Below are 14,882 nucleotides of genomic sequence, written 5' to 3'. Positions count from 1 at the left end.
GAACATCTCTGAACTTGTTTTTGAGTGAAAAAAAACCTTTTTAAATACTCTTTGTAATGATGTATAACAGAAGGTTATATTATGTTTCTTTCATTAAATACACATTTTTAAAGTTGTGGTATTCTTTTTGAATCACCCTGTAGTTTGAGTCTTCATACATAAAAGTAAGTTCTTAATGTATGCACATGAAGGTATAAAGCATTACTCAAAAACTGCATGTGCTGGAGTTTTTGTACAAAGCATAACTCTGTATATCTGCATCTTCTAAGCATTCCGCTATCAAATTGTACTTACTTACATCGAATCTGTAGAAACTCTTTGACATTTGTAATCTTTGTCTTGTAGTTCGTTAGCTACTGTATCATCAAACAACACAAAGCCAAGTTATAGACCAAGAGAAAATCGAAACTACTCTCTCTGGTCAGTAAACAAATCTATAATCATATGACCCTAGCGAGTGCAATTCCTTTCTCTGAATTTTTAAGTAACTGGCCGTTGTGTTAGGCCTCTGTGCATTACGAAGCCATCGTCATAGTGAGATCAACAACTTTGGTATACAGTAGTTAGTATTTATTATTAGTGGGTCGCCTAACCATGGAAAAGTTGTAGGAGAATAAGGTATCTTGAAATCTAAGTCAAGACAGAGTAAGAGATATGTATTTCTTCTTAATGATTGATATAATTCACATAAAATCAATATCGAAGAAATTTGTCTAAAATCTCAAATTATATCGAAGACTGGATAGAGAAAACAATAATATATCCTCAACTGGTCAGTTTACAAATTCAAAGTTAATGAGACAAAAGAGTGGCCACAAATTACAATAAATCAAGCGACTTAAGTACCGTGCTAAAGTAAGTAAGTAGCAAGGTGCTCAGAAAACGAATCGCGCTACCACAATTATGACGCTCGAATTTCCACAAAAATCAACTTGTGAGCACCGATGAGCATCAGACTGAATCTTACACAAAGCCAAGTTATAGACCAAGAGCAAATCAAAACTACTCTCTCTGGTTATTAAACAAATCTATAATCATATGACTCGAGCGAGTGCAATTCCTCTTCTATGAACGTTTAAATAACTGGCCGTTGCGTTAAGCCTCTGCCCAGAATCTTAACTCAAGCTCTCAACTGCTCACTTAAAGACTCTCCATGGACGACTCCCACTCTTGGTGCACAAAAAGTACATTAATAAATGTAAGGTTGATACTCCTCAGGAACATTATGTCCTCGATCGATCAGTCTTCGCACCAAGGACGGTGGCAGGGGTGATTCATTGGATTGGCTACTACAAAATTTGAGTACGAAAGCAACCAATGTTACCATACTAGTCGAAGCGCGCCACTTTATTGCTGAGATTCTTGCCACTCACGGTTGCCGTCGAGATAAGCAGCCTTCTTGGGTGTAGGTTTGAAGTCATAATGAGGGATTGCTGTTAGACGGAACTGTCTTTCATTTCTAGGTGAGCTATTCCTTTATAGAAAATTCCATGAAATTCTTTTATCTGAAGCGACTGGTCGTCTAAGTCTTTGTTCCCTGATTCTGTGATGGTGTCCAATATGTCCAAGACACATCTGTTAGTGTGCTTGTCGAATTATGGAATTTATAACTTCTGTAAAACATTTTGGTAGTGCATAAATATGGGCATAACTGTCAGTATTCCATAACAAATAGCTTCCCTAATGACCAGTAACTCTGCTGTTTAGATAGAGGTTTCACGTGAAAGTGGAATTACAAGATGGGATCAACAAGTTTCCTTCTGAGGACGTTGCAGCAGCGTAGACACAACGTAGCGCGAGTCTGATGCGGGTATACAGGGTGATCATTAATAAAAGCGACAAACTACACGGACGGGTTCTTGACTGCAAATGGAGGAAAAAAGTTGCTACGATTATGTGTCCGGGAATGCATCGTTGCCATGATAGATGGCTCTGACGAATGAAAGTGCCTCTGACCATGTGCGATGTCCGTTTTCCCACAAATGACGATTATGCAGCTTGATGATGCCAGTTCTGGTAAAAAGGTAGCTACGTCGGTAATGAAGACTGACGACAGAGATCCCACAATTGTGATCCCTGGTGCAAAAACCGTCGACAAAATTCTTCCAGTAGAGGGATATCCGCTGCTGACGATCATTGCTCTCATTGCATGTGACAGGGATAGTAGCGATTGGCATGCAGCTTACACACAATCTTACTTTGGCTTACACCATGTTGTCGGGACACTCGCTCGGAGCTTGGACTAGCATTCGTCTCAATATCGTGTGGAACTCAATCCTCCAAATCTGGTGCACGCACAGTCCGCCACCCCCATGCACGACCATCTGTCTGAAAGGAGCCATGATCATACAAACGCCTAAAACGGCTCGAAATGTTGCACGATGAGGCTGGTGTCTGTAACAGTACTGACAGGGTTGTCGATTCCTATCGGACGAGGATGTGCAGCAAGCAGTTACGGACTTCCTCATAGCAGGACCCTGTGTTTTACCAAATGGGTATCTTCAAACTGGTCCGTCAGTGGCATGATTATCTCAATGCTCACGGCGATTTTTCCCGATTGGCTTACCAATTCTGGACTGTACAGCCTACGAACAAAAGCTTTTTGGACGTCCTTTACATTTTATATTGGCATTACAGGAACCGAGCAAAGGCCCCGCTGCCTCTTCTATTTTAGAGCCATCTGATTTCATATAAATACACTGTGGCCAATATACGGGGGTGAGTCAAATGAAAACCTTAAATATTTGTTAAAATATTATTTGTTCTGCACAAGTGCTACAAAGCTGTATCACTTTTCAACATAATCTCCCCCACGCTCAATGCAAGTCCTCCACAGCTTACAAAGTGAATAAATTCCTTTAGAAAAAAATTGTTTTGGCAGTCCGCACAATCACTCATGCAACGCGTGGCGTACCTCTTCATCAGAACGGAACTTCTCCCTCCCATTGCGTCTTTGAGTGGTCCAAACATATGGAAATCCCTTGGGGTAAGGACTGGTAAGTACGGCGGATGAGGAAGACACTCAAAATGCAGGTCTGTGATTGTTGCAACTGTTGTACGGGCAGCGTGGGGCCTTGCATTGTCATGTTGCAAAAGGACACCTGCTGACAGCAATCCACGTCGCTTTGATTTCATTGCAGGCCGCAGATGATTTTTTTAGGAGATCTGTGTAGGATGCACTGGTGACAGTGGTCCCTCTAGACATGTAATGCTCCAAAATGACGCCTTTTTCGTCCCAAAAGAGAGTCAGCATAACCTTCCCTGCTGATGGTTCTGTTCGAAACTTCTTTGGTTTTCATGATGAGGACTGTTGGTGGAAGTGAACCCAGGTTTCGTCCCCAGTAACGATTCTTGCAAGGAAGCCATCACCTTCTCGTTCAAAGCATCAAGTTCTTCGCAAGCATCAACACGTCGTTCTCTCATTTCAGGAGTCAGCTGCCGTGGCACCCATCTTGCAGACACTTTGTGAAACTGGAGCACATCATGCACAACGTGGTGTGCTGACCCGTGACTAATCTGTAAACATGCTGCAATGCCATTCGGCGTCGCTCGGCTGTTTTCCTTCACTATGGCTTCAACTGCTGCAATGTTCTGTGGAGTCACAACTCGTTGTGCCTCACCTGGACGAGGAGCATCTTCCACTGAAGTCACATCATTTGTGAACTGCCCACATCTCGTGGTCGTGCGGTAGCGTTCTCGCTACCCACGCCCGGGTTCCCGGGTTCGATTCCCGGCGGGGTCAGAGATTTTCTCTGCCTCGTGATGGCTGGGTGTTGTGTGCTGTCCTTAGGTTAGTTAGGTTTAAGTAGTTCTAAGTTCTAGGGGACTTATGACCACAGCAGTTGAGTCCCATAGTGCTCAGAGCCATTTGTGAACTTCCTACTCCATTCGTAGACTTTCTGCTGTGACAAACATTCATCACCGTACTGAACCTTCATTCGTCGATAAATTTCAATAGGTTTCACACCTTCACTACGCAGAAACCGAATAACAGAACGCTGTTCTCCCCTGGTAGCAAGTCGCATGTGGGGCGGCCATCTTTATACTGATACTGCGACGGTATGTATGTATCTGCACTATGCTGCCGCCTACAGGCCATTCTGCACGCTGTTTGTAGCACGCTTACCAACTTACAGGATAACGGCGCGAAATTACGATTTGTTATTACAAATTTAAGGTTTTCATTTGACTCACCCTCGTAGTTCAATAAATTGCTCTAATTCGTAACTGACGTCCTTTCCGTGACTTGAACGGTGTGGCAAGTATGACAAAGGTGATGTCAAACGGGTATTGAAAGCAAGGTAATTTCTGGTACTGCGGTGTTATTGGTAAGAGATTTCACGATTTCCCGAACTTCTTACGAGCAAGAGGAGTTTTCTTCGTGCTTCTCCTGCGAGGTGCTTGTGTTAGCCTCAAGAATTTGGACACTGCTTTTGTGGAGTTATGGTAAGGTATCAATAAACGACTCAAGAGAAATGCGTCTGACAACATCTGTCTTCATATCTTCAGTGGTAATTCGGAAGCTTGCACTGTATTGTGTGCGACTCCACGAATACTAGATTTGCCTTAAAACCTGTCAGCGCAAAACTTTAAATTTCGAAGCAGCAATCTTACGTGGATGACATCAAGCTATGTGCAGCAAATAAAGGATAACGAAAGAGAACGTCAGCCATGTCTGAAACATCTTCGACTGTCATTGTTATCAATCGAATTCGAATGTAAATCGTTGTACTTTGCACATCAAACTAAGGGAGAAAATGAACAACCTGTAATTATTTATAAGAGTGTAATATAAGTAATTCAAACTTATTCAAATGTTTTGCAGTACAGGCTGCGACGCAGGAACGACGACATACACATGTACGGGTGTGACCGTGGGTCGTACACGGATAGCCAAAGCAATTAAGACGACCACTCGCGTAAACAGGAAATCTGGCTTCGAGTCCCAGTCCGGCAGAGGTTTTCACTGTCGTCATTCCCTTACACTGGTGGTGGTTGTTCGTATTCGCAACTGCGATTACATTTCATGAATCTAAAACTGTTGTAAACGAGTTAGAGCACCAGACTGGAAATCTCACGTCAGTAGCTACATTTACGACTTGGTGGAAATAATGAAAGCCTGAAAAGAAAAGAAAACCTTTCAGCTAATGGGGTGAAAGGGGCACTTGCCTATTCACACAACGAAGAAGTAAATGGCCTTGCAAAGGAGGGAAACTGGTCCTTATGCAGTTTCCTCATTCCTACTTCCTTGTCATTTCAAGAACAGAAGCATACTGTGGTGTCACCGCCAGACACCACACTTGCTAGGTGGTAGCCTTTAAATCGGCCGCGGTCCGGTAGTATACGTCGGACCCGCGTGTCGCCACTATCAGTGATTGCAGACCGAGCGCCGCCACACGGCAGGTCTAGAGAGTCTTCCTAGCACTCGCCCCAGTTGTACAGCCGACTTTGCTAGCGATGGTTCACTGACAAATTACGCTCTCATTTGCCGAGACGATAGTTAGCATAGCCTTCAGCTACGTCATTTGCTACGACCTAGCAAGTCGCCATTATCAATTGCTATTTATCTTGTGATGCATGTACCGTCAGACCGATGTTCACCAATTATGGATTAAAGTTAAGTATTCCAGAAGCTACGTACTATTTTTGCTCCTATAAAGACCTTGTCCTGTTCCAGACCTCACGCCATCCTCCGTGAGCTTAAATGCGTGCCTTTCGGCTACCGGTTATAGTGGATTGGCTGTCTGGCCAGTCCACAACACATACAATTAGTAGTACAAGCCGTATCGAACACTGCAGCACGAAAACGGGTTCCCGTGCACCAGACCAAGAAAAACATGGTTCAGTCAGAGGAATCATTGGACGAGACACGTGACATAAATTACTCAAGTAAGATTGGAACATGCGTGTTTTGCTTCACACTCTCTTACGTGCAGTGAACACAAGAAGACGACTGAGACCCAAACCACCTCAGACTAAAGTTCCTTCACTAAACGTCACAGTCCGTAGTATTGTACAAGACGGAAAGTCATCGAATGAAATAGAACTTATATCTGGCGGTCCTCAGGGAAGCATCATAGGCCCTCTCCTGTTCCTAATCTAGATAAATGATCTACGAGACAATCTGAGAAGTCCCCTTAAATTGCTTGCAGATGATGCTGTTATTTACCGTCTGCTAAAATCACCAGGAGATCAAAACCAACCGCAAAATTATTCAGACAAGATATCTGTATGGTGCGGTAAGTGGAAATTTGCTGTAAATAATTGAAAGTGTTAGGTCATCGACATGAGTACTAGTACTAAAAGGCATTCGTTAAATTTTGGTTGCGCGGTAAATCATACAAATCTAAAAGTTGTCAGTTCAACTAAATACCTAGGGTCTTCATTTACGTAGGTCATCCACACGAGTATCAGTACAAAATGGAATTCGTTAAATTTTGGTTGCGCCATAAATCATACAAATCTAAAAGTTGTCAATAGGGTTTTCATTTACTTAGATGACGATGTGGGGAATGCGAACCAAATATTGTGTTTTGTTAGCACACCGCTGAGAAGAAGCAACAGGTATACTAATGAGACTTCCTACATCACGTTTGCTGCGCGGAGTGGCCGCGCGGTTTGAGGCGCCATGTCACGGATTGCGCGGCTCCTTCCGCGCAGAGGTTCGAGTTGTCTCTTACTCATGGGCATGGGTTGCTCTTAGCATAAGTTAGTTTAAGTGGTGTGTAAGTCTAGGGGCCGACGACCTCAGCAGTTTGGTCCCTCCCCACACTTTTTTTTTTCCATTACGTTCGTCCGTTCTCTTCTCGAGTACGATTGCACGATATGTGGTCATTACTAGGTGGTACTGACGGAGGACACCGGAAAAGTTCAGAAAACAGCAGTTCGTTTTGTATTATCGTGAAAAAGGAGAGATTGTCACGGATATGATACGTGAATTTTAGTGACAATCATTAAAAAAGGCGTTTTTCGTTGCAGTGAGATCATTTGAAGAAATTTAAATCGCCATCTTTCTGCTCCAAATGCGAAAATATTTTGTTGAAGCTCACCTACGCAAGGAGAAATAATCATGAAATAAAATGAGTGACCTCACAGGTCGCAGGGGAAGATCTAAGAGTTCACTTTTCCCGCACTCTTTTCGAGACTGGAACGATAGAGAAATAGTCTGAAGTTGGTGTGATGAACACTCAGTCAGATGTTCAAGTATTAATTGTAGAGTAATCTTGTAGATGTAAATCAACTGCCGCACCACTTCGCTTGTCTGAAAATATCCACGGTAATATAGTTTTCTTGAGATGTAGCTCGACCTGTCGGATTCTACTTAAGATGCTTTGTCACCATGCCAGCATTGACCGAGTAAGTGAGATACAACTTCCGTACCTCTCACATATGGCTGTTGTACTGCAGTTCACGTATATAGGTTTTCGAACTTTCTTGCCTCTACGTTCCATTTTATTGGCGAGGAAGATGTCTCTTTCGCCTAAATGTTCAACACAATACGGGACAGTGCACAATGTAAGTGAAAGTATTATCCTTCCATTTCTCTCTAGTAATCGAGAGACTAAGGTCTACCCGCCAGGTTAGCCAAGAGCGCTAATGCGCTGCTTTCTGGACTCGGGTAGACGCGCCGGCCCCAGATCGAATCCACCTGGCGGATTTACGTTGATGGATGTGGTTTTTAGACGGTTTTCCCCATCCCACTAGGTGAAGACCGGGCTGGTCCCCATGTCCCGCATCAGTTACACGACTCGCAGACATTTGACAACGATCGCACTAATTCATCGCTTACACTAGACACAGACAACTGTGGTACACTAATTCCATCCCGGGGGGTACAGGATAGCGACAGGAAGGGCATCCGGTCACCCTCCGACACTAACATCGACAAATCCATAGAAACAAGGCCGACACCGCGTTGAAGTGGGACAAAGGCCCACGAAGATGTGATGAATCAGGAGACTAAGGTCTGAGTTCAGAGAAATGGTAATACAGTATCTGCACCAGCTAGAAGCGATCTTTGCAATCAATATTTTAACTCTTATATCGTTTACAAACTGCGATTATCTTTCAGTTGAAGACGATATCCTACAGTTTTTATTGCTGTATGTAAAATATTTAAAAAAGGGTAAAATAATGTAAGTAGGCTGTTTAGGTTTTTATATTGGTAACGCCACGTAGCGCTCTGTACGAACATCACTGGCTGTCCTCCGTGCAGTCTGTGGCTGCTTTGCATTGTTATTCGCTATTGTAGTGTTGGGCAGTTGGTTGTTAACAAAAAATGGTTCAAGTGGCTCTGAGCACTATGGGACTTAACATCTATGGCCATCAGTCCCCTAGAACTCAGAACTACTTAAACCTAACTAACCTAAGGACATCACACAACATCCAGTCATCACGAGGCAGAGAAAATCCCTGAAACCGGGCGCGGGAAGCGAGAACGCTACCGCACGACTACGAGCTGCGGACTTGGATGTTAACAGCGCGTAGCGTTGCACAGTTGGAGGTGAGCCGCCAGCAGTGGTGGATGTGGGGAGAGAGATGGCGGAGTTTTGAGACGGATGATCTGGACGTGTGTCCATCAGAAAGAGTAAATTTGTAAGACTGGATGTCATGAAGTGATATAGATATTATGACTTCTGAACACTATTAAGGTAATACGTTGTTTGTTCTCTATCAAAATCTTTCATTTGCTAACTATGCCTATCAGTAGTTAGTGCCTTCAGTAGTTACAATCTTTTATTTAGCTGGCAGTATTGGCGCTCGCTGTATTTCAGTAGTTCGAGTAACGAATATTTTTGTGAGGTAAGTGATTCAAGAAAGGTAAAGGTTATTGTTAGTCAGGGCCATTCTTTTGTAGAGATTATTGAAAGTCAGATTGGGTTGCGCTAAAAATATTGTGTGTCAGTTTAGTGTTGATCAGAATAAGTAAATAGACAAATGTCTGTGTACGTTCAGTTCTGCTCAGCTGTTTGAAGATCAAATAATGTAAGAGGTTTATCAGCACAGTCACTCATAAATTTTTCTAAGGGGACGTTTCAATAATTACACAAAGAAGCCGACACTATTTATTAGTTCCCATTCCGATAAGTTCTAGACTCTTTGAATTATCAGACTTGTAAATTAATAGATAATTTCGTTAGGCTTTGCTAAGAGAATATGTAATGATACTTTAAGTTTATACTTAATGCCCAGTTGCTTGTTTGATTTGAATATCTTACGTAAAAGCTTAATTTTGAATGAAACGCTGTTCATCGTCTTCATATTCACAATTACAGTGTGTAGATATTCATTTTAAAAATTTCACTTTGTCCACGCCCTGCATATAAAGTAATTACAATTTATACGCAGTTTGCAGAACATTCAAGGAGTAAAATCCAGATGTTAAAATGGGTAACACTGATGAACACGTAGCTGAATGAAAGCTCGTTAATCCACCATAGCTCTGTCTATTGACACGATTGCAGAATATCACTGCAAGTTTCGTAACATTTTTAGTTGCATCTTCTGGTGCATCTATTGATGTTACATGTAGTTACTATAGTTTACGACTGACCGGGTTGTAATGGCGATGCCGACTCGCAATATCCTCAGCAACTGTGAAAATTAAAACATGCGTCCACCTCTGGTGTGTGTCGTATCGACACACTGGTCGGCATCGACCATTACACCCGATCAGTTGTAAACTATGGTAACTACATGTACCATCACACCCGATCAGTTGTAAACTACAATGGCTACGTGTAACATCAGTAGATGCTCCAGAAGATACTACTCAAAAGGTTGCGAAACCGGTATGGCAGTCTACAAGAACTTTAATACATACAGTGAAGTGGAGTAACGAGCTTTCAATCAGCTTTATGTTCATCACTTTAGCCGATTTTAACATCTGGATTTTACTGCTTGAAAGTTCTGTAAACTGTGTATAAGTATTTTACCTGGGTGGTTGCCCTTGGTTTGGAATTATCTGCAACTACGATTTCATTCTGCCCGGTCAAATGTAGGCGGAGAGGTTAACGAACGCTCTACAAGGGACACAAAATACTGTTGACGGCAACACTAAGGGACGTGATATACCCTACCCCACCCAGGCACTTGGCTCACTGACATACTCTAGGCGTGAGCTATGCTCCCCTTGCCCTCTGCTCTGCTCACTGATCACTGACAGCAGAGGAACAGTGTGCTGCTCGTAAAGTCTTTTCCTCTTTTCCCGCAACACCACAAGACTACTGACAAGCTTACTACTGGTAACTTAGTCACACTGGCCGCGATGTCCACTGGCCGCATTAAAGATGTAAAACATTTGTGGAATAAAGATAATGCTTCAGTTTTTGAACTCTTTAAGGCTGGTCAGCCAAAATATTCATAATTTTAGACATAGAACCTATGGAATTACAGTGACTGATTATCAAAGAGAATAGAAGCTTTCGAAATGTGGTGCTACAGAAGAATGTTGAAGATTATTTGGGTAGATCCCATAACTAATGAGGAGGTATTGAATGGAATTAAGGAGAAGAGAAGTTTGTGGCACAACTTGACTAAAAGAAGGGATGAGTTGGTAGGGCATATTCTGTGGCATCAAGGGATCACCAATTTAGTATTGGAGGGCAGCGTGGAGGGTAAAAATCGTAGAGGGAGACCAAGAGATGAATACACTAAACAGATTCAGAAGGATGTAGGTAGCAGTAGGTACTGGGAGATGAAGAACCTTGCACAGGATAGAGTAGCATGGAGAGCTGCATCAAATCAGTCTCTGGACTGAAGACCACAACAACAACAACTTTTAAAATAGTCCAATACGCCTAGAATAAAAAAGGAAAGCGAATTGTATTGTCAATATTAGTTTCAGAAATATATGTGCCAGCTTGATTTACCGTGTAAGTGCTGTCCGGAGAATCCTCCTCAGATTAGTTAAAGATGTTTCCGTCACCATGCTCGCCCAGCAGCGCGGATTTGAATGCAGCCACATTTCACACAGCTTAATTCGGCGTTGTCCCTGATTCTTGTCGCCGATATTACTTTAGAACTTATTTATTTCTTCAGTTACACATGATCATGGGAGTCCGCACACATCTATGCAAGGGGGCGGGGGGGAGGGGAAGATTCTAAAACTGCCATATTTTATGTAAATGAGTTGGTAAGTATGGAGATGTGTTATTCCACAAAAAGTAAATTTTATAGGCGAAACAAAAAACTTATTCTTTCAGGGAAGACCGATGGTTATCCACTCACCTCTAGAAGTTTACGAGAATTCTGTAATGAATAAAAAGTACTCTGCGCTCCAAACTCCACATCCGCTCACCTCCCAGACGCTTATGCACATGGCTCGTGTTATATAACTCTTAGTCGGCTAGGTAACCCTGTTAAAATCTATAGTTGAATATCCAACCGCAAGTGGCGTGATCTGCCTATTTTTTATTCAAGTCTACGAAACATTTTAATACTCCCTCCTTAAAATACGCTGACGATGATTTCAAACCTACTTACCTCTAGACCATGAAAATTTTACTAACCATGATTCAGATTTTTTTCTTATTTCTCCCCGGTTCTTATTTCGTACTATATATTTCAAGCACCAATCATAATGGCAAATATCGTAGACGACAATGAGTCAGAAAAGTACATAAATTTGTATGATGTACTCTATTGGCCATCACGCCACTTCATTGCACTTTCTAACGGCAAATAATCTTTAGAGGAGGAGGCGTAAGGTACTGACATAGAGATTAAATTTTAGTGCGAGACGTTCTTTATAAAATGCACAGAAAGAGCAGGTCCAAGAAACGTATTTCGAGTGGCGCACAACCCCCAGTGAAGGTCGTAGTCTTCTTTTTATATATCTTTCGTAAACCCGAGTACGTCAGTGTACCCCGAACGTAATAAGTTGTCCAAATTCTAGAAGTAGTACATTTAAGCGTAAAAGTTGTAGACTAAATGCATACAGTGTGTCACCTATTGGCTCAGAATCACGTTGCGCATCAGAGGGTCTCTATTCAGTAAATGTAAGTACTTTATTCTGTCTGTAGTTTACTTAAGTTTGTCTTTAACATTGAAATGATGATTCAAAAGATTGCACAAAAAACCTCATAAAACCGTAGTTAAACTACTGTATAGTTGTTAGTGGGGACGTGGAAAACACTGCAATTGCTTGCAGAATATATTCGAATATGAACATGTTTGAAATTGTAGAGCATTTTTACTAAGAACGTAAAATAAACCATTAAAAATATAACATAGAATAACAAGTAAGAAATTCATGACGAACAGAATCAGTACATAAAAAATACTTAAAAAGTGTCGATGCTGATACTTCCCGGCTTGTCTTGACACACAGTCTTCGTCCTACTTTATAGATTGATAGATATCTCATTACAGACAGGTTGATGAAAAATCGAAAATGTATTGCGCATGCAACCATAATCATTACCAGCATTAACGAATCGGCTCTGTTCCGCAACAGAATGTGACTTTCATTATTCAAAAATATCAAGTATGCAATGTTCGTAATAGAAGAGGAAAATCAGGTCCCAAGTGCTACGTGCTTTGCACTACGTTCTTTAGGCAAATCTGTAAGACATAGAGTGATATCATCAGCGTATAACACAGCATCACTTTCCTAAGAGTTACAGGAACACAAAGGCACCGAGGAAACAAATTGCACTGTGAATTTGCAGCTTCCTTTTTTTTTACTTCCTTCTCTCTGCTTCAGGGAAACATTTGGCATCTATGAAGGAACATGGAGATTGGCAGTAGCGGCGAGTTTGGCTCATCACTCCATGTGACTAAACCGAAATTACATCCAGGTCATTCACCCTCTCGATAAATCACGGTTTGTTCTTCATTCGCCAAAGCACATAGTCACTTCACTCCACTACCCATGTAAAACAGTTGAAATTTCACAATTGACTTCTTGGCGGGGAGGAAGCTCGCAAATGTTATATAACACCCACCGACACCTACATCGATTGGTATTTTCTAGTACAGCGCAACGCACATCGGAGTATCAGAGGAAGTGGTTTGCAATTGCCACCTGAATTGGACACTTGTAAAACTCAGGCGATATTCACGAACCGACATATATGAGTAGCGTTTGCAATGTGTTTATGTAAGTCATCAACTTCCATTGTTACGTAACGCGGGCTCACAAACTGACTCTAACAGAGTTCGATCGGAATACCCGTAAAGATATCCAGCTCCGGAAGGCGGAGTATAGATCGCGTAAGTGCGTAAGCGAACAGAGGCTTTTGCGAGCGGCGTACCTGTTTCAAAGTGACAATTGCAGGACGTCGTGCACACACGACAGCTGCCTGGACGGTGTGGCACTGGTTCCAGCGCTGGAAGCCGCAACGGCACCTCGCGCATGCAGCGGCCACGATGCCAGCGCCGCCAACAGGACCTGCCGGCAACTTCACGTAGCGCTGCAGCGGCGCGTCCGCACAACGAGGCCTCAAGGACAGGTCGGCCGCGGTATCCTTGGCTACTATAGGCATACACGTACAGCCAGTGAGTGGCACGTATCTTCCTTCTGTTTCAGATTTATTGTCGGACATAATTTGTTTTTAATTGAGCAAGTTTCATATATATACCGGGTGATCAAAAAGTCAGTATAAATTTTAAAACTTAATAAACCACGGAATAATGTAGATAGAGAGGTAAAAATTGACACACGTGCTTGGAATGACATGGGGTTTTATTAGAACAAAAAAAAAAGAAACTTCACAAAATGTCCGACAGATGGCGCTGGACACCAAAACGTCAGTGACTGCGCATGACAATCGTGTATAAAAGGAGCTGTAATGAGAGAGAGAATCGGATGCGAACGGACAGGGTCCACCTCGCCCTCTACGCTGATGATACGGCGATGTACACGCGCAGCATGAATGCAGCTCTGCTCCAACGACGCATGCAGGCAGCGGCTGACACACTTAGTCAGTGGGCCAGGAGGTTGCGCCTCAGCTTCAATGGGGCTAAGACGCAAGCCCTCCTCATCACCAAGCAGCGTATCCCAGCCGACCTACCGCAGATCACCATCAGGGGAACCGCTGTACCTTGGGGCAATACCGCTAAGTACCTGGGTGTGCCGCTGGATAGAGGGCTCACATGGAGATACAATATCGACAACATCGTCAAAAAGGTCAGGGGTAGAATGACTCAACTCAACCCCTTTCTCAATCCGACACCTGCGCTCCCGCCAGAACTGGGTGTTGCGCTCTATCTTACACTTATACGCCCGCTTATCGACTACGCCGCTGTGGTTTGGGGCAATGCTGCAGCGACCCACGTCGACCGCCTGCAACGCCTTCAGAACGTAATTCTACGTCTGGCATTGCACCTCCGTCTGGACTTCCCGATGGACGACCTTAACCGAATCTCCAACATCCCTACTGTTCGGGACAGGTTTCGTCAGGCTGCCGGGCTCTTTTACGAGAAGACTGCGCAGTCCGAAAATCCGCTCCTTCGAGCCCTGGGCCACCAGGTGCAGCGTCTTAACGCAACCAGATGGCCTCACCTGCTTCGCGACCACTGAGTTGCCAGCACGTCCAGAACACCGTCCCAGCAGACTGACAGGACATCCAACAGGAAGTCAGGCCACATCGCACGCTACGTCAGTTTGGAGGAATAGCCTTCCGGCTTAGACTCCACCGACCCAAAGGGGCTCCTCTGTCCCTGTCAGGCAGCAGCAGCAGCAGCAGCAGAGAATCCGATGCGCCAGCAGTCGCAGCATGTTGACGTTACATGAAAAGGCGCTTTTAGTGAAGCTGTATTATCAGAATGGGGAATGTGCTAGTTCAGCGTTACGATCCTATCGCCATAGGAAGGGGATTCGAACAGGTAAAGGTCCGTTGGCAAATGCAGCTGTGGCGAGAATGATTTCGAAGTTCGAA

At 43.3% G+C, this 14,882-nt stretch overlaps 1 protein-coding gene across 1 annotated transcript in view; it reads right to left on the bottom strand.

The window, feature by feature from the left end:
* Positions 1-13,352, bottom strand: part of LOC124795837 (protein scarlet-like) — a 345,562-nt gene extending 332,210 nt beyond the window's left edge. The window contains exon 1 of the mRNA XM_047259923.1: positions 13,257-13,352. The gene's annotated coding sequence lies outside the window, so the exon portion shown is untranslated. The remainder of the gene's footprint in view (positions 1-13,256) is intronic.
* Between the last annotated feature and the right edge of the window lie 1,530 nt (positions 13,353-14,882).

The sequence above is a fragment of the Schistocerca piceifrons genome, chromosome 1 (genome assembly GCF_021461385.2).
Source record: "Schistocerca piceifrons isolate TAMUIC-IGC-003096 chromosome 1, iqSchPice1.1, whole genome shotgun sequence".
Taxonomy (NCBI): domain Eukaryota; kingdom Metazoa; phylum Arthropoda; class Insecta; order Orthoptera; family Acrididae; genus Schistocerca; species Schistocerca piceifrons.
This window is presented reverse-complemented; position numbering and strand designations above follow the sequence as displayed.